Below are 23445 nucleotides of genomic sequence, written 5' to 3'. Positions count from 1 at the left end.
ACTTTTGGTATATAGGGAAAGAATGTATTTTCATAGATTAATTTTAATTTGGCAGTTTACTGAAATCTATTAAATTTGGAGACATTCAGTTGATCCTTTTGAATTTTTCCTGGTAAGTAGTCATATCAATGATAATTTATAATGATAGGTTATTTTCAAAATTTTAACATAGAGTCCTAAGGCATGGGTTAAACAATTCCAGAACAGTGCTAAAGAAGAAACGTGGCAGTGGCATTCTTGACTTGTTTCTCATTTTAACCAGACTATGTTTGCTACAGCAATTCTAAATTGCATTTTTGAAAAACCATTCCTCTGGGAGATGGTCAAATAAGTTTGCAAAATGCTGTATACTGTAGCCCCTCTTGGAGAGTCATTAGGCAGTAAATTTTGACTAGTATTTTTTTTTCAAGGAGTATGTTCTTTAGTTTAAAAGAGTAAAAACTATTTAACCTTATCTAACTCAGCATTTCCTAAACTTATTTGAGTAAAGAACAACTTTTTTCCCTTTTAAACATACCTAGTAACATTTGGCATATCAATGTTCTTCATAACATAAAGTTAGGAAATGGTGATTTATTATTTCACTGCTGTATGATGCTGGGTGTTTATGATAATTACAATAACAAAGTCTGCCATAATAAATTTAAGAATTTTTATGGCATGAATGACTTTATAGGAAAATCAATACAAAAATAAGCCAGTAACATAGAAAATAGCAATAAATCAATAGCCATAGGAAAAACTGGATGTTTTCCGAGGCCTTGCTCAGACAATTTAGCAGGTAAATTTCTTTCAGGCATTCAAAGAACAGAGAACTCTTAATTACCCTTGCCAAATATTCTCTCCCTTTTAATACATTTTGTTTTCTCCTTGAAAAGGTACAGGGCTTTAATTTATTCTGTTTTTTGTTGTATTTTTGCTTTCCTGTTCATTAATTTTTGTTTATAACTTTACTCTTTTAAAAAAAATTTTTAACTATTCTTCCTCCATCTTTTACATGATATAATTTCCTCTTATTATCTTGCAAGTTCTTTTTATAGGCTCTGTTTTTATAGGCTCTGTATTGAAGCGTATAGCTTCAGCTGTACTGATGTATCTAACCACAGGTTTTCTTTATCTACTATTAATTCACAGTTTATCCATTAAATAAGTTTATCATTAAATAAGAAGGGTATATCCTAACCTGCTCTCTCTCTCCAATAAGAGTGGGGCAATTCTTTCATGGTTTCACTGTTTACTTGGTTGTCACCCCCTCCCTAAGCTAACTCTAGATGGCTAGATGGTGTAAGTTTATATTACTGGCTGTGTGATCCAGCAGGATGAGGTAGTGGGGAGGGAGCTAGGGCCAGGGGCAATTCCAGCAGGAGATGTTCACCTCAAGATGGCTTTCTTCATTTACTCTTTTGGCCTCTACTTCAGGTATGTGATATATATACTCACCACTTGTGTGTGGCCAGTGGTGGTGGGAGGTGGGGATGGATATAAAACATTGAAATAAGTCCTATTGGTTTATTAATGAGGACTCATATCAGGTTGAGACCATCATGTTTATTGAGATACCATGGTCAGAGACACTGAGCCTGCCTTCTGAGAAGGGGCAGTCTGCTCCAAAATCTATTGATGTGCAATGTCAAAATAGCAACAAGTGGAGTAATTCCTGTCAGGGCCTAGCCCAGGGATTGGGGTTAGGGTATTAAGAGAGCCCTTGGGCCTGTGTTTCATGTTCACAAAACTGAAATTCAGAATTTTAACATTATTCTCAAATGAATTACTCCAGCCATAGAGCTGATGGAAAATGTTCATAATACAGCTTCATTTAGTAAATGTAAACTTTTAAAACTATGTGACAATTTCGATATTCCCAATTTGGTATTATTTTATTAAGAAAGTATATAGGGAGGCTTAGATAAAGGAATTTATTCAGGCTTACCTCAATTTATGAGAGGTTCTCACTCCAGTCTTTTTCACTGCCTGCCCACACCTTCAGTCCTTGCTCCTTTAAGCTAGATGGTATCAGTGGTTTTCTGCCAGGATTTTCTTGATTTGTCAATATATCATAGAACTTCAGATTGGTGATATCTTTCAGTATGGCCCCATCAGCATCATGTCTTACAGAAATTCCTTGAGAATTCTAATTCCCTCATTTTTTGTACAGATTTTCTCAATTTTTGTTTCCCTGTGGTCATTTCTATTGATTTGTGGGAAGAAGGGAAAGAATTGGGGACCTGTTCCAATGCTACCATCTTCCCAGAAGTCTGTTAGGAAACTTAGGGGAAAAACAATTTTCCAAAAACAAAGGAGAAAAGTGACTTGGCAGACATCAGACTGAAGCCACCCCAAAGAGCAACTTCATCAGGTGGTATACATTCTTATCAAGGCTTTAGACGTTTTGATAATGGGTAAACACCATTGGCAAAAGCTATCTTAAACCAACAAACTCCAAAGTTTGGGTAAGCCACTCTCAAATAAGGAATTGTTTGTCCTGCCATACATAGGCAACGTTATTCATCAAATGGATATGTATTGAAGCATATAGCTTCAGCTGTACTGAGGTATCTAACCACAGATTTGAGTTCCCTGAATACTATCAAAATTCAACTTCAGAACTTCTTAGCCCAATGTGTAGATTAGCAAATTTAAGGTAATTTCAGGAAAGATGCTATAATATTAAAACAATAGTTGATGAGCATGAAAGAAAAAAATATAATTACTCAGCTCTAGTTTGGATTTCACAAGATTGTTTCTGTTAGATTGGGATGACAATAATAGCTAATGTATTCATGGTTATGTTCAATTTTCATCGCAACCCCATAAGGTAGTACTGCTATTATCTTCTTCAGTTTACAGATAAGGAAATAAACTAAAAGATTAATTTTCTGGGGTCACACTGCTATTAAGTGACAATCAAAATTTGAACCCAATTCTGAGATTTCAGAGTATGTTCTTAACCAGTTGACTCTCCTGCTTCCCCCTGAATCTACTAAACTATACTGGTCTGTTTATAACAGGTTTTCTTTTCTTTTTACTTTTTTTTTTTTTTTTTTTGGTGGGATCTTCCCAGACCAGGGCTTGAACCCGTGTCCCCTGCATTGGCAGGCGGATTCTTAACCACTTCACCACCAGGGAAGTCCCTCTTTTTACTTTTTTTAAAATAAATTTACTTATTTTTATTTTTGGCTGCATTGGGTCTTCGTTGCTACACACGGGCTTTCTCTAGTTGTGGAGAGTGGGGCTACTCTTCGAGGTGCGTGCGCTTCTCAGTGCAGTGGCTTCTCTTCTTGTGGAGCAGGGGCTCTAGGTGCGTGGTCTTCAGTAGTTGTGGCACATGGGTTCAGTAGTTGTGGCTTGCAGGCTCTAGAGTGCAGGCTCAGTAGTTGTGACACACGGGTTTAGTTGCTCCGAGGCACGTGGAATCTTCCTGGAGCCGGGATAGAACCCATGTCCCCTGCATTGGCAGGTGGATTCTTAACCACTGTGCCACTTGGGAAGTCATATAACAGAGATTTTTATAATAAATTATGGACTAACTTGCCTCCTGGGTGTTTTTGTGGAGACACATTAGCTGTTGTTAAATGAATGCATCTCTGCTGCTGTTTACCCTGCTGCAGGTTACATAAAAATGCATGTGTGAGAATCAGCTCTGTCATAATCAAAACTGCAGTTTGGTGGTTTGGCTTTCTGACTTGTGAGTTATGGCTAATATTTGAAGCTGTCCTTCAGTACATCTGTCCACAGTGTCCTAATACATATGGTATGCCTCCAAATTGGCAACCACATGGGCCACTTGTGCTTCAGCTGCTCTGAAGGATGCCTGCCTTTTTGTTGAGCTGCCTCCCAGAGACCTCAGAAGGCAATAAACATTGTGTACCTCACCATGATATTTGGCAGTTTCTCAAAATGCCCTTAGGAATAAAAATGAAGTAACATGAGCTAGATAGTAACAGGCCAGTAGATGGGATAGTAAGTTGAATTGACGGTGTCAAATGATGTGTCAATGTGAACAAGAGGTTTCCTACCTCAGTTCTGTCTCATTGAAGTTATTTTTCAGTGACTAGTATGAAAATATAAAATAGGTTGCCCATCCCATGGCAAATCATATAGCATTATAAGGCAGAATAAGCACTGGATGTCACTAACAAGAGCCAAAAGTCCTTAGTAGATTGAAGAAAGAAATATAGCTAAATCTAGCAGGATTAAATAGAATAGGATAAAATGTAAAGTCTAGTACTCATATCAAAAATTCAGTTACTAAAGGAAAGGGCTTATGTGGCTTAAAAATAGCATTTGTGAAGAAGACCCAGTGATTTTAATTTACTATAAGTTTAACAAGAGCCCACTATGTGAGGTTATAGTGCACACAAATGTAGTAAAGTCTTGGGCTCCATTAATAGAGGCATGATGTCCAGCACAGGGAAGTCCTTCATAATGTTTTATTCTGTACTTGGGAGATTTGGATCATTTCAAAGTGGCACAATTAAGATGGACACAGACAACCTGGAAAGTGACCAAGATGGTAACTCATTTACAAATAGAGACAGAACAATTATTAAAAGGGTCAAGAATGCTTTAGTCTAAAGATTGAGGTGGTGTGGATATTTTTCTTTAAATAATTGAAGGCCTTGTCAGGTAGAAGAGGGGTAACATTTACTTGGGTAGCTCCAAAGGGCAAGTCAATTCAGATTTTACAAGAAGTCAGAATTTTGGCTTACTGTTAGGAACTTTCTAGTAATAAATTGAAGATACTCTCTTCACTGGACCTGTTTAAACAGAAGCCCATTTGACAGAAATGTCCAAGAATGGTTTTATGTATCAGGTGGAACTCTGAATTAGAAGACCTTCTAGATTCCTTCCAAAGCTAATCTCCCAAATGGACTTTTCAGCTTCTCACTGAAGTTGCAAGGCCTGGGGTCAAAGTTGTTCCAGAATGAAGTCATGTTACAGACTTCTATACTGCGTTTCCTACTTCAATAGCAAATCAGAAGCAGTCTGCACACCTTTGTTAACATAAAATCTAGATAAACTCATTATTTTATTTCGTGATGCTACACATGGGAAAAGGACTCAAACGAGATCTTAAATTGAATGTCAGAAAGTCTTGAGAGCTTGGGAGGAGGAAATAGGAGTGGATGCCTGAGGTCAAAGGACTTTAGTTTGAGAATGAAGGTTACGGTGGTATTCTGACATGTTTCTCTTGATAATATTCTCCTACCCCTGTCGTTCACCATGGTGGTTAAAGTGATGTGAGGAAGCTGAAACTAAGAGTGATATGTAAGATGTGATGTGATAGCAGTGTGTGTGTGTGTGTGTGTGTGTGTGTGTGTGTGTGTGTGTGTGTGTGTGTGTGTGTGTGTGTGTGTGTGTGTTGGGTTGACCGAAAAGTTTGTTCGGGTTTTCCATAAGAAGGTATGGAAAAACCTGAACGAACTTTTTCGCCAACCCAATATATATGTATATGTATATATATACATATACATAATTCCATATATAATTCTTTAGTTAGGGTGATCCTTTTGGAGCAGAAAAGAAAAGTTTGTACTGTGCTTTACATGATACCTTAGGTTTCATTACATCAAATAAATGACCTTAAGACTTTGAGTCATTGTGGTGTGTATTCTTTATAAGTTACTCTAGGATTCCAAAGGGTCTGGAAAAGCACATACTGGTGCTGGGGACAGGCTGAAACACATCAATTTCCTTATTTGAAGAATGTAAATTGAACCTCAAATGTGTGTGTATATGTGTGTGTGTAAAACTGCTTTTGCCAGCTAAATCAAGGTCCCCTCCACATATGCTTATACTGATGAACTGCTCTGATATATTCCCCATGTAGATGTTTGCCTTCTCCATGAGCCTTGACGTGGGTTAACCACATACTATGTGACCAGAGACTATAGGAAAATCGTCTCGGCCTTCTTGCTTCACTTACACCCCTGCTTCCATCTCTGGATGTATTCCTATGTCTAGATGGCTTTAGGCCCTTTGACTTATTTTTAAACTTTATTTTAAAATTGTTTTTGATTTACAGAAAAATTAGGAAGACAATATAGAGAGCTCCCATATACCCTACACCAAGTTTCCCCTATTTTTCACATCGTACGTTGGTGTGATATATTTGTTACAATTAATGAAACAATATTGATGTATTGTTATTAACTCAAGTCCATACTTTATTCAGATTTTCTTAGTTTTTATCTAATGTTCTTTTTCTGTTCCAGTTATCCCATCCAGGATACCACATTACATTTAGTCATCATTTCCTTAGCCTCCTCTTGCCTATGACATCTTCTCAGACTTTCCTTGTTTCTGATGACTGTGATAGAATGAGGAGTACTGGGCAGGTATTTTGTGGAGTGTCCATTAATTGGAATTTGTCTGATATTTTTCTTATGATCAACTTGGAGTTATGGATCTTGAGGAGGAAGATCACAGCAATAAAGTGCCATTTTCATCACATCATATCAAGCATACATATTATCTTTATGGCTTATAACTGTTGATATTGACCTTGATCACCTAGTTTGAGATAGTGTGTATCAGTTTTATCCACTGCAAAGTTATTCTTTTTCCCTCCTTTCAGTACTGTACTCTTTGGAAGGAATTTACCATGTGCAGTCCACAATTAAGTGGAGAGTTATGTTCCACCTCCCTGAAGGTGAAGTATCTACACAATTTATTAGGAATTATTCTGCATGAGAGATTTGTCTCTCCCCTCATTTATTTATTTAATAATGTACTTATATCAGTACAGGCCTATGGAAATTTATTTTATACTTTGGGTTATAATCCAATACTACTTTATTTTGTTGCTCAAAATTGTTCCAGCTTTGACCTTTGGATGCTCTTTCAGGTTGACTCCCAAGGCCTTTTGACATAACTCCATCATTTTTTTTTTAGCACTTCCTTACTTTCTGGCACCGCAAGATGCTGCAAACTCAACTGTATATTTCTTTTTTTTTTTTTAAGAACTTTTATTGAGATACAGTTAACATACAGTAAACTGCATATATTTAGAGTATACAATTTGGTACTTTTTTCTTATTAGTAATGTATATATGGCAATCTCAATCTCCCAATTCATTCCTCCCCAACCCTCCCCGCTTTCCCCATTTGATGTCCATATGTTTGTTCTCTACATCTGTGTCTCTCCTTCTGCCTTGCAAACCAGTTGATTTGTACCATTTTTCTATATTCTGCATATATGTGTTAATATACGATATTTGCTTTTCTCTTTCTGACTTACTTCGCTCTGTATGACAGTCTCTACATCCATCCATGTCTCTACAAAAGTCCCAGTTTCATTTATTTTAACAGCTGAGTAATATTCCATTGTATATATGTACCACATCTTCTTTATCCATTCATCTGTTGATGGACATTTAGGTTGCTTCCATGTCCTGGCTATTGTATATAGGGCTGCAATGAACACTGGAGTGCATGTGTCTTTTTGAATGATGATGTTCTCTGGGTATATGCCCAGTAGTGGGATTGCTGGGTCACATGGTAACTCTATTTGTAGTTTTTCAAGGAACCTCAGTACTATTCTCCATAGTGGTGGTATCAATTTACATTCCCACCAACAGTGCAAGAGCGTTCCCTTTTCTCCACACCCTCTCCGGCATTTACTGTTTGTAGATTTTCTGATGATGCCCATTCTAACCAGTGTGAGGTGACACCTCATTGTAGTTTTGATTTGCATTTCTCTAATAGTGATGTTGAGCAGCTTTTCAAGTGCCTCTTGGCCATCCGTATGTCTTCTCTGGAGAAATGCCTATTTAGGTCAGCTGTATATTTCTTGGCTCAAATTCTTTTGGGAGCCATACATCCATTTATTGGAGAATGATATTAAAAATGTAAGCCATGGATGCTAGATGCGCTCATTATTACTAGGACTTCATTGCTTCTAGGCCCTATCAGCTAGCTGACTGAGCATGGAAATAAGTGTGTGTATACTAACCCACGTATATACACATATCTGTAAATATTTATTCCATATGTAATAATCTGTATCTCTATTAAGCTAAACATGAGATATTGCTGATGTCTTCAATTCTAATCTATTACCAAAAGGATTATTAATAATCCATATGTATCATTCGTCTCCTCCCCTTACTTATCTGTAACATTCCACTCAAAAGTAAAAAACTTGGCTCTCACCATCTGCCATCTATTTGCACAATTGTTTAATCCCAGTATACATGTACAGCAACATCTAAATTGTTAACCCCTACCCCTGTGGAAAACAATTTTATTAGCTAGAGTACGGTGCCTATATATGGTTTATTTTGCCTTTAATCTTACATACTCTACTCATTTCTAAAGTTACTTAAGTCAGCACCATTCTCCCCATACCCTTCAGTGAAGTTGTTTCATATGTTCCTAATACAGTTATATTGTTTTGTCACATTCCACATTCCATCCTGGCATTTCCCAACCTCCTAAGTGATTTTTTAAATTTGCATACATTAAGATTCACCATTACAGTAAAATGTAGAAGCGTTTTCCTTCCCTAAAAATTCTCTTTTCGTTGTCTATTCAGTACTCTGAGCCCTTGAACTTTTTATCATCACTACACATAATTGGAATCATACAGTATGTAGCCTTTTCAGGAGTGGCTTCTTTCACTTAGCAATTTGCATTTAATAATTTAAGATTCACTGATGTCTCTTTTTGGCTTGATAACTCATTTATTTTTAATTACCGAATAACATTACATTGTGTTAGTGTTCCACAGTTTGTTTACCTATTTATCTATTGAAGGGGACTTATTGGTTGCTTCCAGGTATGGTAATCATGAATAAAATTTCTATAAATATTTATGTGCAGGTAGTCTCTTTCATTTGGCCTCCCATTTTCCAAATTCACACTTATCCTTTAGCCTTTAAAAAATAATTATTATAATTACTCATTGTAAAATAAAATTTAAAATGTGAAATATAGTGAAGAAAATTTTTAAAACCTTATAACGAGAGAGAACCTCTATAATTTTAACATTTTACCCAGTTTTATACATTTTAATATATGAATGTAAAATTTTTGATATACTATAAATACAGTTTTTCAATCTTTAACTTATTGTTACAAACATGTTCTCTTTCATTCCCAGATTTTCACTTTTAAATGTAAAAAGTGGCTTATAATTCTTATAAAAACAAAAACAATTTTAGAATTAAATAAAGAAGAAAATCCTATCCCTACCTATATCCAATTCCCAGGACAAAAAGAGGATGGGGAAACATGTTAACATTTTAGTTAGTATATATGATATATACGAAATATACATATACATCCCATTTTCCCATTAGGGCATTATTTTTTCACATTGATAAAAAGATATGAATATACAAATACAAAATTTTCCAAGTCATAAAATAGAGCTTTACTTCATTTTTTCATCATTATTAATCTCTTGTTAATGGACCTTTAGGTTGGTCTCAATTTTTTTAATAAACATTGCTCTGGTTATACTTATACATTTAATTTTGCTCACCTCTTCAGTTATTTTTGTAGGATAAATTCCTAGAAATGGAATTGCTAGGTAAAAATATTCATACACTTAAAATATACATAAGTAATGCCATATTGCCCTTCAGAAAGGTAGTACCCACTTAGACCCCTACCAAAAATGTAGAATTTCTTTCTAAAGATTTTCTGCTTTCATCAGTGACCACTCGATATGTAAACAAATACAACTTTGTTGTTTCACTTTCTGTGTTTTTGATAATGTGTAAGGTTAAGAAATCCCTATATTATTAATGACTATTTGTATTTCTCCTTATATGAATAAGCTGTTCATACTCAGCCTGTTTTTCTATTAAGGGATATTTTTTTTTTGCATTGATTAAAAGAGATCTTCATAAATTAAGTATATTAGTTCTTTTTTGTTTTTTTTAAAAACTTTAGAATTTTTTATGTTTAAATTTTTATTTATTCTGTATTTTCTTTTTGTTTATGGTGAGAAGTTGGGATTCAATATTTGTTCCAAATGTATATCCAATTTCCCTAGCATCATTCATTGGACAACATATCCTTTCCTCACTGATTTGAAATCCTGTATTTATCTTATATTGAATTCCTATATGTGTGTGTCTGTTTCTGGAGTTTCTGTTCTATTTTAGTGATGTATCTGTCTGTTTTTCTCCCAGTTGTATACTGTTGTAACTATTGTGATACTAGTTTTAATACCTGGAATGGGAAGTGCCCTCTCAATAGTAGTTCATCTGCTAAAACTTCTTGGCCAATTCTGCATTTTTTTTCTTCCAGAGGAAGTTTAGAACATATATATCCCCAAATCCTATTGGATTTTGAGAAGAATTACATTGAATGTGTAGATTGACATAGGAAGAATTGACATTTTTACAGGACTGGATTTTCCCCTGAAGAATGTGGTAAGTTTCTCCATTTGTCTTGTTTTATGTACCATAGTTGTTTTATTGTTCTTTATTTATTGTACTTTTATTAGTAGGGTTTGAACTTTTACAACAATGTTGCATAATAATGCGAATAGAAGACAACCTGGTCTTGTTCCTGACTTTACTAGAAATGGATTTGATATATAATCTTTAAATATACTTGCACGTGCCTTTTTTATTTTAAGCTCTTGATTGGAATCTAATTGAAAAGCTTTACACTGTTGTGCCAGTTTATTTCTGTACGCCAAAGTAAATCAGCTTTATTTATACATATATGCCCATATCCCCTCCCTCCCGCGACTCCCTCCCATCCTCCCTATCCCAGCCCTCTAAGTCATCACCCATCATCAAGTTGCTCTCCCTATGTTATACAGCAGCTTCCCACTAGCAATCTATTTTACAGTTGGTAGTGTATATATGTTAATGCTACTCTCTCACTTAGTCCCAGCTTCCCCTTCGCACCCCCCCGCCCACCCCATATCCTCAAGTCTCTTCTCTGCATCTCCATCTTTATTCTTGCCCTGTCACTGGGTTCATCAAAACCATTGTTTTTAGATTCCATATATATGCGTTAGCATATGGTATTTGTTTTTCTCTTTCTGGCTTACTTCATTCTGTATGACAGACTCTAGGTCCTTCCACCTCACTACGAATAACTCGATTTCATTCTTTTTATGGCTGCATAATATTCCACTGGTATATATGTGCCACATCTTCTTTATCCATTCACCTGTTGAGGGCATTTAGGTTGCTTCCATGTCCTAGCTACTGTAAATAGTGCTGCAATGAACATTATGGTACATGTTTCTTATTAGATTATGGTTTTCTCTGGGTTTATGCCCAATAGTGGGATTGCTGGCTTTTATGGTAGTTCCATTTTTAGCTTTCTAAGGAACCTCCAAACTGTTTTCCACAGTGGCTGTACCAACTTACATTCCCACCAACAGTGCAGGAGAGTTCCCTTTTCTCCACACCCTCTCCAGCATTTATTGTTTCTAGATTTTTTGATGATGGTCATTCTGACTGCTGTGAGGTGTTACCTCATTGTGGGTTTGACTTGCATTTCTCCAATGATTAGTGATGTTGACCATCTTTTCATGTCTTTGTTAGCCATGTGCATGTCTTCTTTGCAGAAATGTCTATGAAGGTCTTCTGCCTATTTGTGGATTGGGTTCTTCGTTTTTTTGGTATTAAGCTGCATGAGCTGCTTGTATATTTTGGGGATTAATTCTTTGTCTGTTGCTTCATTGGCAAATATTTTCTCTCATTCTGAGGGTTGTCTTATTGTCTTGTTTATGGTTTCTTTTGCTGTGCAAAAGGTTTTAAGTTTTATTAGGTCCCATTTGTTTGGTTTTGATTTTATTGCCATTATTCTAGGTGGAGGGTCAAAAAGAATTTTGCTTTGGTTTATGTCATAGAGTGTTCTGCCTATGTGTGCCTCTAAGAGTTTCATAGTGTCTGGCCTTACATTTAGGTCTTTAATCCATTTTGAGTTTATTTTTGTGTATTATGTTAGGAAGTGTTCTAATTTCATTCTTTTACATGTAGCTGTCCAATATTCCCAGCACCACTTATTAAAGAGGCTGTCTTTTTTCCATTGTATATTCTTGTCTCCTTTGTCAAAGATAAGGTGCCCATATGTGCGTGGATTTATCTCTGGGCTCTCTATTGTGTTCCATTGATCTATATTTCTGTTTTTGTGCCAGTACCATACTATCTTGATCGCGGTAGCCTTGTAGTATAGTCTGAAGTCAGGGAGGGTGATTCCTCCAGGTCAGTCTTTTCCTAATCAAGATTGCTTTGGCTATTCGGGATCTTTTCTGTTTCCATACAAATCATAATATTTCCTGTTCTAGTTCTGTGAAAAATGCCATTGGTAATTCGATAGGGATTGCATTGAATCTGTAAATTGCTTTGATTAAGAGTCATTTTCACAATGTTGATTCTTCCAACCCAATAACATTTTATGTGTCCCCATCTGTTTGTATCATCTTTGATTTCTTTCATCAGTGTCTTATAGTTTTCTGCATACAGGTCTTTTGCCTCCTTAGGCAGGTTTATTACTAGGTATTTTATTCTTTTTGTTGCAATGGTGAATGGGAGTGTTTCCTTAATTTCTCTTTGTGCTTTTTTGTCGTTAGTATATAGGAATGCAAGAGATTTCTGTGTGTTAATTTTGTATCCTGCTATTTTACTAAATTGATTGATTAGTGCTAGCAGTTTTCTGGTAGAATCTTTAGGGTTTTCTATGTATAATATCATATCATCTGCAAAGAATGACAATTTTATTTCTTCTTTTCCACTTTGGATTCCTTTTATTTCATTTTCTTCTCTGATTGCTGTGGCTAACACTTCCAAACTATATTGAATAATAGTGGAGAGAGTGGGCACCCTTGTCTTGTTCCTGTCCTCAGAGAAAATGCATTTAGTTTTTCATGATTTAGAATGATGGTGGCTGTTGGTTTCTCATATATGGCTTTTATCATGTTGAGGTAACTTCCTTCTTGCCCACTTTTTGGATAGTTTTTATCATAAATGCATGTTGAACTTTGTCAAAAGCTTCTTCTGCTTCTTTTGAGATTATCATATGGTTTTTATCCTTTAATTTGTTAATATGATGTATAACATTGATTTATGTATATTGAAGAATCCTTGCCTTCTAGGGATAAACCCCACTTGATCATGGTGTGTGATCTTTTTAATATGCTGTTGGATTCTCTTTAGTAGTATTTTATTGAGAATTCTTGCATCTATATTCATCAGTGATATTGGCTTGTAATTGTCTTTTTTTGTGACATCTTTCTCTGCTTCTGGTATCAAGGTGATGGTGGCCTCATAGAATGAGTTTGGGCATGTTCCTCCTTCTGCTATATTTTGGAAGAGTTTGAGAAGGATAGGTGTTAGCTCTTCTCTAAAGACCTGATAGAATTTGCCTGTGAAGCCATCTGGCCCTGGGCTTTTGTTTGTTGGACGATTTTTAATCACAGTCTCAATTTCCATACTTGTGATTGGTCTGTTCATATTTTCAATTTCTTCCTGGTTCAGTCTTGGGAGATTTTACTGTTCTAAGAATTTATCCATTTCTTCCAGGATATCCTATTTATTGGCATATATTTGCTTATAGTAGTCTCTCATGATCTTTTGTATTTCTGCAGTGTCACTTTTTACTTCTCCTTTTTCACTTCTAATTCTGTTCCTTAGCATCTTCTCCCTTTTTTTCCTGATGAGTGTGGCTAATGGTTTATCAATTTTGTTTATCTTCTCAAAAACCAGCTTTTATTTTTATTGATCATTGCTATTGTTTTCTTCATTTCTTTTTCCTTTATGTATGATCTGATCTTTATGATTTCTTTACTTCTGCTCACTTTTGCGTTTTTTTGTTCTTCTTTCTCTAACTCTTGTAGGTGTAACGTTAGGTTGTTTACTTGAGATTTTTCTTATTTCTCGAGGTAGTACTGTATTGCTATAAACTTCCCTCTTAGAACTGCTTTTGCTGCGTCCCATAGGTTTTGGGTCCTTGTGTTTTCTTTGTCATTTGTTTCTAGGTATTTTTTGATTTCCTCTTTGATTTCTTTAATGATTTCTTGGTTGTTTAGTAGTGAAGTGTTTAGCCTCCATGTGTTTTTTACAGTTTTTTTCAGGTTATTGTTATCTAGTTTCATGGTGTTTTGGTCACAGAAGATGCTTGACAAGATTTCAATTTTCTTGAATTTCCCAAGGCTTGATTTGTGACCGAAGATGTGCTCTATCCTGGAGAATGTTCCATGTGCACTTGAGAAGAAAGTGTATTCTGTCGTTTCTGGATGGAATGTCCTATAAATATCAATTAAGTCAAGTTGGTCTAATGTCTCATTTAGAGCTTGTGTGTCATTTATTTTCTGTTCTGTTGATCTGTCCATTGGTGTAAGAGGGGTGGTAAAGTCTCCTACTATTATTGTATTATTGTTGATTTGCCCTTTATGGCTGTTAGCATTTGCCTTATGTATGGAGGTGCTCCCATGTTGGGTGCATAGATATTTACAATTGTTATATCTTCTTCTTTGACTGATCCCTTGATCATTATGTAGTATCCTGCCTTGTCTCTTGTAATAGTTTTTACTTTAAGGTCTAATTTTTCTGATATGAGTATTGCTGCTCCAGCTTTCTTTTGACTTCTGTTTGCATGGAATATCTTTTTCTATCCCCTTACTTTCAGTCTGTATGTGTCCTTAGGTCTGAAGTGGGTTTTTTGTAGACAGCGTATATAAGGGTCTTGTTTTTGTATCCATTCAGCCAGTCTGTGTCTTTTGGTTGGAGCATTTAATCCATTTACATTTAAGGTGATTATTGACATGTGTATTCCTATTACCATTTTCTTAACTGCTCTCGGTTTGTTTTCGCAGCTCTTTTCCTTCTCTTTAACAATTGTTGTAAGGCTAGTTTGGTGGTGCTGAATTCTCTTAACTTTTGCTTATCTGTAAAGCTTTTGGTTTCTCCTTTAACAATTGTTGTAAGGCTAGTTTGGTGGTGCTGAATTCTCTTAACTTTTGCTTATCTGTAAAGCTTTTGGTTTCTCCATCGAATCTGGATGAGATTCTTTCTGAGTAGTGTATTCTTTTTTTTTAATATATTTATTTATTTATTTATTTATTTTATTGGCTGTGTTGGGTCTTCATTGCTGCACACAGGCTTTCTCCAGTTGTGGTGAGCAGGGGCTACTCTTCATTTTGGTGTGCAGGCTTCTCATTGCCATGGTTTCTCTTGTTGTAGAGCATGGGCTCTAGGTGCGTGGGCTTCACTGTTTGTGGCACATGGGCTCGATAGTTGTGTCTCACGGGCTCTAGAGTGCAGGCTTATTTGTTGTGGTGCACAGGCTTAGTTGCTCCATGGCATGTCGTATCTTCCAGGGGCAGGGATCGAACCCATTTCCCCTGCATTGGCAGGCAGATTCTTACCCACAGCACCACCTAGGAAGTCCCTGAGTAGCATATTCTTGACTGTAGGTTTTCCTCTTTCATGACTTTCAGTATATCTTGCCACACCCTTCTGCCCTGCAGAGTTTCTGCAGAAAGATCAGCTGTTATCCTTATGGGTTTTCCCTTCTATGTTATTTGTTGCTTTTCTCTTGTTGTTTTTAATATTTTTTCTTTCTGTTTAGTTCTTATTAGTTTGATTAATATTTGCCTCAGTGTATTTCTCCTTGGGTTTATTCTGTATGGGACTCTCTGTGTTTCTTGGATCTGATTTTTTCCTTTCCCATGCTGGGGAAGTTCTCCACTATAACTTCTTCAAATATTTTCTCAGACCCTTAACCTTTTTTCTTCTTCTTCTGGGATGCCTATGATTCAAATGTTGGTTCATTTAATGTTGTCACCAAGGTCTCTGAGACTGTCTTCCATTCTTTTTTATTCTTTTTTTCTTTTTCCTGCTTTGTGGCAGTTAATTCCACCATTCTATCCTCCAATGGGCTTATTCATTCTTCTGCTTCAGTTATTTTGCTGTCTATACAATCTCGAGTATTTTTAGTTTCAGTTATTGTGTTGTTCATTATTGTTTGTTTGCTCTTTACTTTTTCTAGGTCCTTATTAAATGTTTCTTGTGTTTTCTCTCTTTTGTTTTCCAGATTTTGTATCATGTTTACTGTCATTACTCTGAATTCTTTTTCAGGCAATTTGCCTATTTCTTCTTCATTTATTTGGTTTTGTGGGTTTTTATCGTGCTCCTTTGCCTGCAAGGTTTTTCTGTGTTTTCTCATTTTGTGTATTTTATTGTATTTGCTATCTCATTCCCCTATGCTTCCTAGTTGTAATTCCTCTTTTTCTGATCTCTGCCCCCTGTATTGGGGTTGGTCCAGTGTCTTGAGTAGGGTTCCTGGTGACAGGGTCTGCTATGTGCTTTCTGATGTGTGGAATTGAGCCTTTTCTATCTGCTGAGAAGGGCCGTGTCAGGTGGTTTGTTTTAGGGTACATGTGAGGTTAATATAGCTTTAGGTAGTCTGTGTGCTGATGGGTGGGTTTGTGTTCCTGTCTTGTTTGTAGTTTGATGTGAGGTGTCCAGCACTGGCAGTTGCAGACTGTCTGGTGAAGCTGCGTCTTAGACTCTCATAGAGGGCTTCTGTGGCTGAAGGGTCTCTAGTGTTCTAGCATCCTGCATTCAGTTCTCCCTCCCCAGAGCCTCCAACTTGACTTGTGGTTGAGTTATCCAGACTTCTGAGGTTGCTCATCATGGAAATAAAGGGAATTAAAAATACTATCCAAGCCCCAGGCTAATGGCAAAAGGTTAAGTCGAACAAATATGAAATCAAGGAAACTTGTACATGCACGAGAAACACAAATACTGAACCCAATAGAAAATAAAGCACTAGAACAACCTGACAGTCATACCCCAGAACACATTCAGACAAAGAGAAAACCAACAAGAATTCAAAACCAAAAAAAAACCAAAAAACAAACAAACAAAAAACCCCCACGGAAACACAAAACCAGGGAAATTGTGGAAAGAAGGATCAAATATAATAAAGAGCAAGAGAACAAGCAGACAGACTGAAAATCCCCAAAACAAAATAAAACAATTATAATTAAATCTAAGATAAAGCCAAAACCTAATAACAAAATCCAAAGCAGTGTGTCATCTGGAGAATAAAGCAAGCAAACAGAGCAGACCAATAATATTGATTAAAATTATAATAAGATAACATAAACTAAAAAAGGATAGAACAAAGAGCAACAGAAGAGTATAGTATGATTGGAAATATGAAAAGAAAAATAAAATAAAATAGAAATGTATAAAAAATAAAGAAGAAAAGAAGATAGGAGAGAGAAAGTCATCACTACATAAAACCTAGCTGGAAATAGAAATATATAAAAAGGCTAAAAATAAAAAAAAATAAAAAACATAGAATAAAAAATGTTTTAAAACATGTAGATCCCTTAGGACTAAGTTTGTAATTAAAAAAAGAAAAGCTAGAACTGACCACAGAATGCATCATATCAATAGAATTAATAATAATAATTCTGTTTCCTTGGGGTGTCAGCTGTAAGTGTCCTTGTAGCCGCCTTGGGCCTGAGGCCACCTTTGCCTCCCCAAGAGGCCCTCTTCTGCCTCTGGGTTGGACTCTGGACCTGCTGTGGGGGTCCACTTAGGCTCTGATCTGGCCCAGTTCCTATGTGTGGTTGCTCCCAGAGTCCACAGCTGCCAGAGTTAGACGTTTTTCATTTGTAGGAACATTTATTGTTTACTCAGATATTCCAAAGACAGGGTTTACCTAGGTGATCACATGGATTTAGTTTGCTGTGTGTATATCTTATGAAAAGATTTTAGAACCTCTTCCTTATTCCCCCTGTCCCTGGCATTCAGCTTTGGTTTTGTCCCTGCTTCTGCATGTGGTCTAACTGCCAGAGTCTTGTCCTGAGGCTGCCTTGGAGCTCTTTGGGTCTGCCTCAGTGAAGGTTTCCTTTATTGTTCATCTGCACACGCAGGTGTGTGGGAGAGAGAAGCTTTGATTGTGGCTCCTCTCCCTGCATGTGACTCAACAGTAGCACCCTGCTTGGATCACGGGAGCCCCAGGGGTGATGCCAAATGCTCAGAGATGCTGGTGGCACAGTTATAGGAAATCTGGTCTGTGTGGTTCCTTACTGCTGCCTGTTGCAAGGCACCTGATTGGCAGCCCTCAGGGGCTTTTTGTATTGCTCTGTGACCAGCAGAGCTTCTTTTTTTGTTCATTTGTAGGCACCAGTGTGTGGGGAGAAAGAGGGTAAAATAGTGGCTCCTTCCCCTGGGAGTGAGTGAGCAGTAGCGCCCTGCCTGGGTCACAGGAGCCCTGGTGGTGGTGGCAGTACCTATTGCAGAGGGAAGATGGCTGGCTCAGGTGTAAGCAGAATGTCTCCAGAGCTGGGCCACTCTGTGGACTTCTGGTTCTTGGCTACAGGCACACCAGGCCAGCCCCGTCAGGGGGCTTTTTCTATCCCTTGTCAACTGTGACAGCCAGGCCCACAGGGGGCCTCCCTTTGTTTGTCACAGGCACCAGGAGAGAGGCTACACCCGTGGCTCCTCCCCCCTGCTTGTGAGTCAGCAGTAATACATGCCACCATGTCTGCCCAGCTTTCTGTGGTATGTATTCTCTGCTGCAGATTTCTTCCCTCCTGTCCCCTCAGTGCATCTTCCCACAGCCAACGTTTCTTAACCTGAACCCATTCTCCGGTTCCCAAGTTCCAGCTCCCAGACCCCCTGTTCAGCTGTGAACCCACATCTCAGTCCAGATACGCAGAGCCATGGTGTGGACCCTCTGTGTGTTTCTCACTCTTTCCTGTCTGCCACAGATCAGCTGCTTCACCCTCTTTGAACAGTCCTAAATGCCTCCCTTCTGACCCAATGAAATTCCCCATTGGAGAGGAGGTTTCCCATCAGATAAGGGAGGTTTCCCCAAATTTGGCAGTCTCTCCTCTGTTTCAGCTCCCCCCACCCCACCCAGGGTGTAGGACCTGTCCCTTTCCTTTTTTCTCCTCCTCTTTCTCCTTTTTTCTCCTCTATCCTACCCAGTTATGTTGGGATCTTTGCAGTCATTTCTGGTGTCCAAGGTCTTCTGTTGGTGTTCCGCTGATTTTCTGTGGGAATTATTGCATCTTTTGATGTATTCCTGATGCTTAGATCTGGAAGCAGGGAAGTCCAAGATCAAGATGCCAGCTGTTTCAATTCCTCATGAGAGCCCTCTTCCTGTGGAGGCTTCGCACAGCCAAAAGCCACTGGGTGATCATGGGAGAGCCGAGAGGCAATGGTGGCTGCAGGCTTGTTGTCCTCTGCTTTGGGGGTGGGGTATTCGGGGCACTGGGAATCCATGCCGCAGCCTAGTGAAGAAGGCAACAGTGGTGGCTGCAGCCAGCTTGGCCCTAACCCTCCCACATCCAGGTGCCTTTTTATAAATGCTATTTATCAAGTTAAGGAATTTGTTTTTTTAATTTCAGAATTTTTTTCAAGTCAGGGATAAAAGTTGAATTTTGTTAATTTTGGGGGGAGATCTCAGAATAATCATATGGCATTTTTAATATACTAATGTGATGAGTTACATTATTTGTATGCTGATTCATCCTTGTGCTTTTGGCCTAAACTCTACTTCACTATGGTGTATTCTTGAAGTATGTTGCTGGATTTGATTCACTAATATTTCGCTTAGAATTTGTGTACTTAGAATTTTTAGTTTAATTTTTAATTTTTCTCAAACATCTAGTGAGTTTTTATCAATTACTTATATTCATACATCTGGATTGATTACTATACAGCTGGTATGGGAAACTCAGAAATCAGGAAAGTCAGTTTTTGGGACCCTCCTCTCTTCTTCCTTAGAATGCAGCCAACTGGTCCAAGAAGAAGTATCAAGGCAATAAATGCCACTTAAGTAATTGAAACCAAGTTGGGCATACCATGGTCTACTGATCTGCATGTGATGTTTTAATGATGTTGCCCAAGTCCTGAGATTTTTGTCTTTATCCCTCTTTTTCCTAGGCTAGTTCTAGGAAGGAAACATGTCCCTGCTTAGTAGAGTGTTTTCTCTTCCAACCTCTGTTTCAGACTATCTCAACTTTTCTTGAGGGAGAGCATAGGGGAGATACTGTCAGACATCAAATTAAGTGTTCTCTGTTGTTCTGGAAGCTCACTTAAACTTCTACCTCTCCCTTGTCTCATTTAAGGAAATCAGTGGGATGTTTTAGCATTGTCTTCATTTACTACCTTCTATAGTTGAGAAGATATAATTTTCCTCTCTGGTTTTGGATTCTTATATATTTTTTCCATTATAAATTGAGGAGAGGAGTTCTTATTTTGTTGCCTCCCCCCCTCATAAAACCTCTTTTTATTGAGGGAAGAAGTTAGCATCCCCAGTTTGGCTTCTAGTGTTCCTTTGGTCATGACTCATCACACTCCTGATCATGTTGGATAAACAGTACATGCTACTCAACTATGTCCCCTAGGATCTCAACTTTGTTACTAGTGCACCTGGTTAATTCCCTGGTTGGGAAATAGTTACGCTGAGAGATAAAGCTATGATATCAAAACACAATAGATGAGATTGGATGGGACTAAAATGTTCCAAGGCCGTGATTAACTGAAGACTTTAACATGTCTATAAAGAGAATTTAAAATATCACTCAGATGCTTTGGTGAGTCAAAGAAGCATGAAAGAGAGATTCATTGAGGTAAAAGACAGCGCCCATTAGGGGAGGCAATACCTTCACCTGTAAATCTCTGTTTTGGCATTTAATGTTATTAGATCCCAATGCCATTAGATGTTAAAATCATATAATTAACTCTACCTTTGAATTCATACTCTCAAAGAATCTTTCAGACTAGGGAAAAATGAACTGATCAGGTGGGGGCAATAAGGATGCCCCTCTATGAGCTATATTTCATGTAGTAAATCTGAAAACTGGGACACTAGTGTAAATACATCACTACCCTCTAAGTTCTGTCAGTACATCACTACCCTCTAAGTTCTGTCAGCTTGATCAACTTCTGAGGACCATGAAACCTAAAGCACTAACTCATTCAATCAAATATCCAGATCTACAGGGAGAGGAGAGACACTTGACCTCAGTGTTCAGCTAGATAATGCCAGTCTAGGAAGCCTTGTGGACTAAGCCAACTAGCCTTCTCTTAAGACATGCAGACCTCACCCTAAATCTTTCAAATTTTTATAGTTTCTATGTCTGTGGTTTCAAGCTAATCATAGAGTCATAGGTTCCTTAGGCTATGAAAGATCACCTTCTGAAAACACCCCCCTCATGCTTCAATTTTATCTGTCAAAGAACTTAAAAATCTCCCATTTCAAGTAACTCACAACCCTTATTTAGGCACAATTTTAATTAAAGTATAATATACATACAGAAAAATACACATATCATGAGTCTACAGCTCAATGAATTTTCAAAAAGTGAACAAATCCACATAAATGAGCATACAGATAATGAAACAAACATTACTAGCACCCCAGAAGCCTCTCATGCCCCTTCCAGTCATTATCTATGTGTTATCACTATTTTGATTTCTAACAGAAGTTTGCTTGTTTTTGAACTTTATATAAATAGAATAATCAAGTATTTATTTTTATGTCTGCCACCATTTAATCACCATTATGTTTTTGAGATTCATCCATGTTGTTGGAATTTGCTGCATTTATTTTTATTGAGGTGAAATTCATATAACATATGAATTGGCCATTTTAAAGTGCCAGATTCAGTGGCATTTAGTGTATTCAGTGTTGTGCAACCATCATATGTCTCATTCCAAAACATTCTTGTCACTCCAAAAGGAAATTATCTATCCATTAACCAGTCTCTCTCCCTTCTCCACTTCCCTCCTACCTTTGGCAACCATTAATCTGTATCCTGTCTCTACAGAGTTACTTATTTTGGATATTTCATATCAGTGGAATCATATAACATGTAACCTTTTATGTCTGGCTTCTTTTCACTAAATGTTTTCAAGATTCATTCATGTTGTAGCATGAATTCCTTCTTATACCTGGATATTCCATTGTATAGATATATAACACTTTCTTTATACATTAATCAGTATAATGGTGGACATTTGAATGGTTTCCACCTTTTAGCAATTGTGAATAGTGCTACTGTGAACATTCGTGTACACGTTTTTATTTGAACACTTATTTTAAATTATCTTGGGTATATACCTAAGAGTGGAATCACTGGGACATATGATAATTCTATGTTTAACTTTTTTGGGAACTGTCAGTTTATTTCACAGTGGCCACACCCATTTACATTCCCATTAGCAATGTCAAGGGTTCAAATTCCTCCAAGTGCTTGCCAACATTTGCTAATTTCCATGTTTTCTGTTTCTAGCCACCAAAGGGGTATGAAAGGTATCTCATAGCTTTGGTTTGCATTTCCTTAGACTAGTGATATTGAACATTTTCTCATGTGTGTTTTAGGCATTTGTATATCTTTTTTGGAGAAACATATTTTGAAGTCCTTTGCCTATCTTTAAATTTGATTGTCTTTTTTGTTTTTGAGTTGTAAGAGTTCTTTATATATTTACTGGATGCAAGACCATTATCAGATATTTGATTGTAATAGTTTGCTAGGGCTGCCATAATAAAATACTACAGACTAGGTATTTTAAAGCACAGAAATTTATTTTCTCACTGTTCTGGAGGCTAGAAGTCTGAGATCAAGGTTTCAGGAGGTTTGATTTCTTGAGGCCTCTCTCCTTGGCTTACAGATGGCTACTTCCTCACTGTGTCCTCATAGTATCCTTCCTCTATATGCTCATATTTCTGTTGACACTTTTTAAGTGTCCTAATCTCTTCTTCTTGTAAGGACACCAGTTATATTGGATTAGGCACACCTTAAGGGTCTCATTCTAATTTAATCAGCACCTTAAAGGTGCCATCTCCTAATACAGTCACATACTGAGGTACTGGGAGTTAGGACTTCAACATATGAATTCAGCCCGTAACAATAATTTACAAGTGTTTTCTCCCATTCTGTAGATTGTCTTTTCAGTTTCTTCGTAGTGTTCTTTGATGTACAAAAGATTTGATTTCCATGAAGTCAAATTTATCTATTTTTCTTTTGTTGATTTGTTTTTGATATCACATCTAAATCCAAACCCATGGAGATTTACCCCCATGTTTTGTTCTGACAGTTTTATAGATTTATGTTTAGGCCTTTGATCCATTTTTATATGTAGTATGAGGTAAGGGTCTAATTTCAATTTTTAATATGTAAACTTACAGTTGTGTCAGCACTATTAATATGAGATAATTCTTTCCCAATCAAATGGTCTTGACGCTTTTGTCAAAAATCAATTGAGCATAACATATATGGATTTATTCCTGCATTCTCTGTTCTATTCCATTGGTTCATATGTCTGTCCTTATGCCAGTATCACATTGTTTTGATTACTGTAGCTTTGCAATAAGTTGTTGTTGTTGTTGTTTGTTTGTTTCCTATTCTGGCCTTTGAGTAAATAATTTATTTTTTGTTGTTAACAGAGAAGATCCTTCTCATTTGTAAATGAGTACCCACATTTGCCCATTTTTTAT

The 23445-nt window shown here is 37.0% G+C and overlaps 1 protein-coding gene across 8 annotated transcripts in view; it reads left to right on the top strand.

Annotated features, from left to right (window-relative positions):
* Positions 1-23445, top strand: part of NBDY (negative regulator of P-body association) — a 339446-nt gene that overhangs the window by 4021 nt on the left and 311980 nt on the right. For all 8 annotated transcript variants that reach the window (XR_009050428.1, XR_009050425.1, XR_009050427.1 and 5 more), the window contains exon 2: positions 10261-10385. The gene's annotated coding sequence lies outside the window, so the exon portion shown is untranslated. The remainder of the gene's footprint in view (positions 1-10260; positions 10386-23445) is intronic.

Source organism: Hippopotamus amphibius, chromosome X (genome assembly GCF_030028045.1).
Source record: "Hippopotamus amphibius kiboko isolate mHipAmp2 chromosome X, mHipAmp2.hap2, whole genome shotgun sequence".
Taxonomy (NCBI): Eukaryota; Metazoa; Chordata; class Mammalia; order Artiodactyla; family Hippopotamidae; genus Hippopotamus; species Hippopotamus amphibius.
The sequence above is the reverse complement of the archived record's forward strand: the minus strand, read 5'-3'. Positions and strand labels throughout refer to the sequence as shown.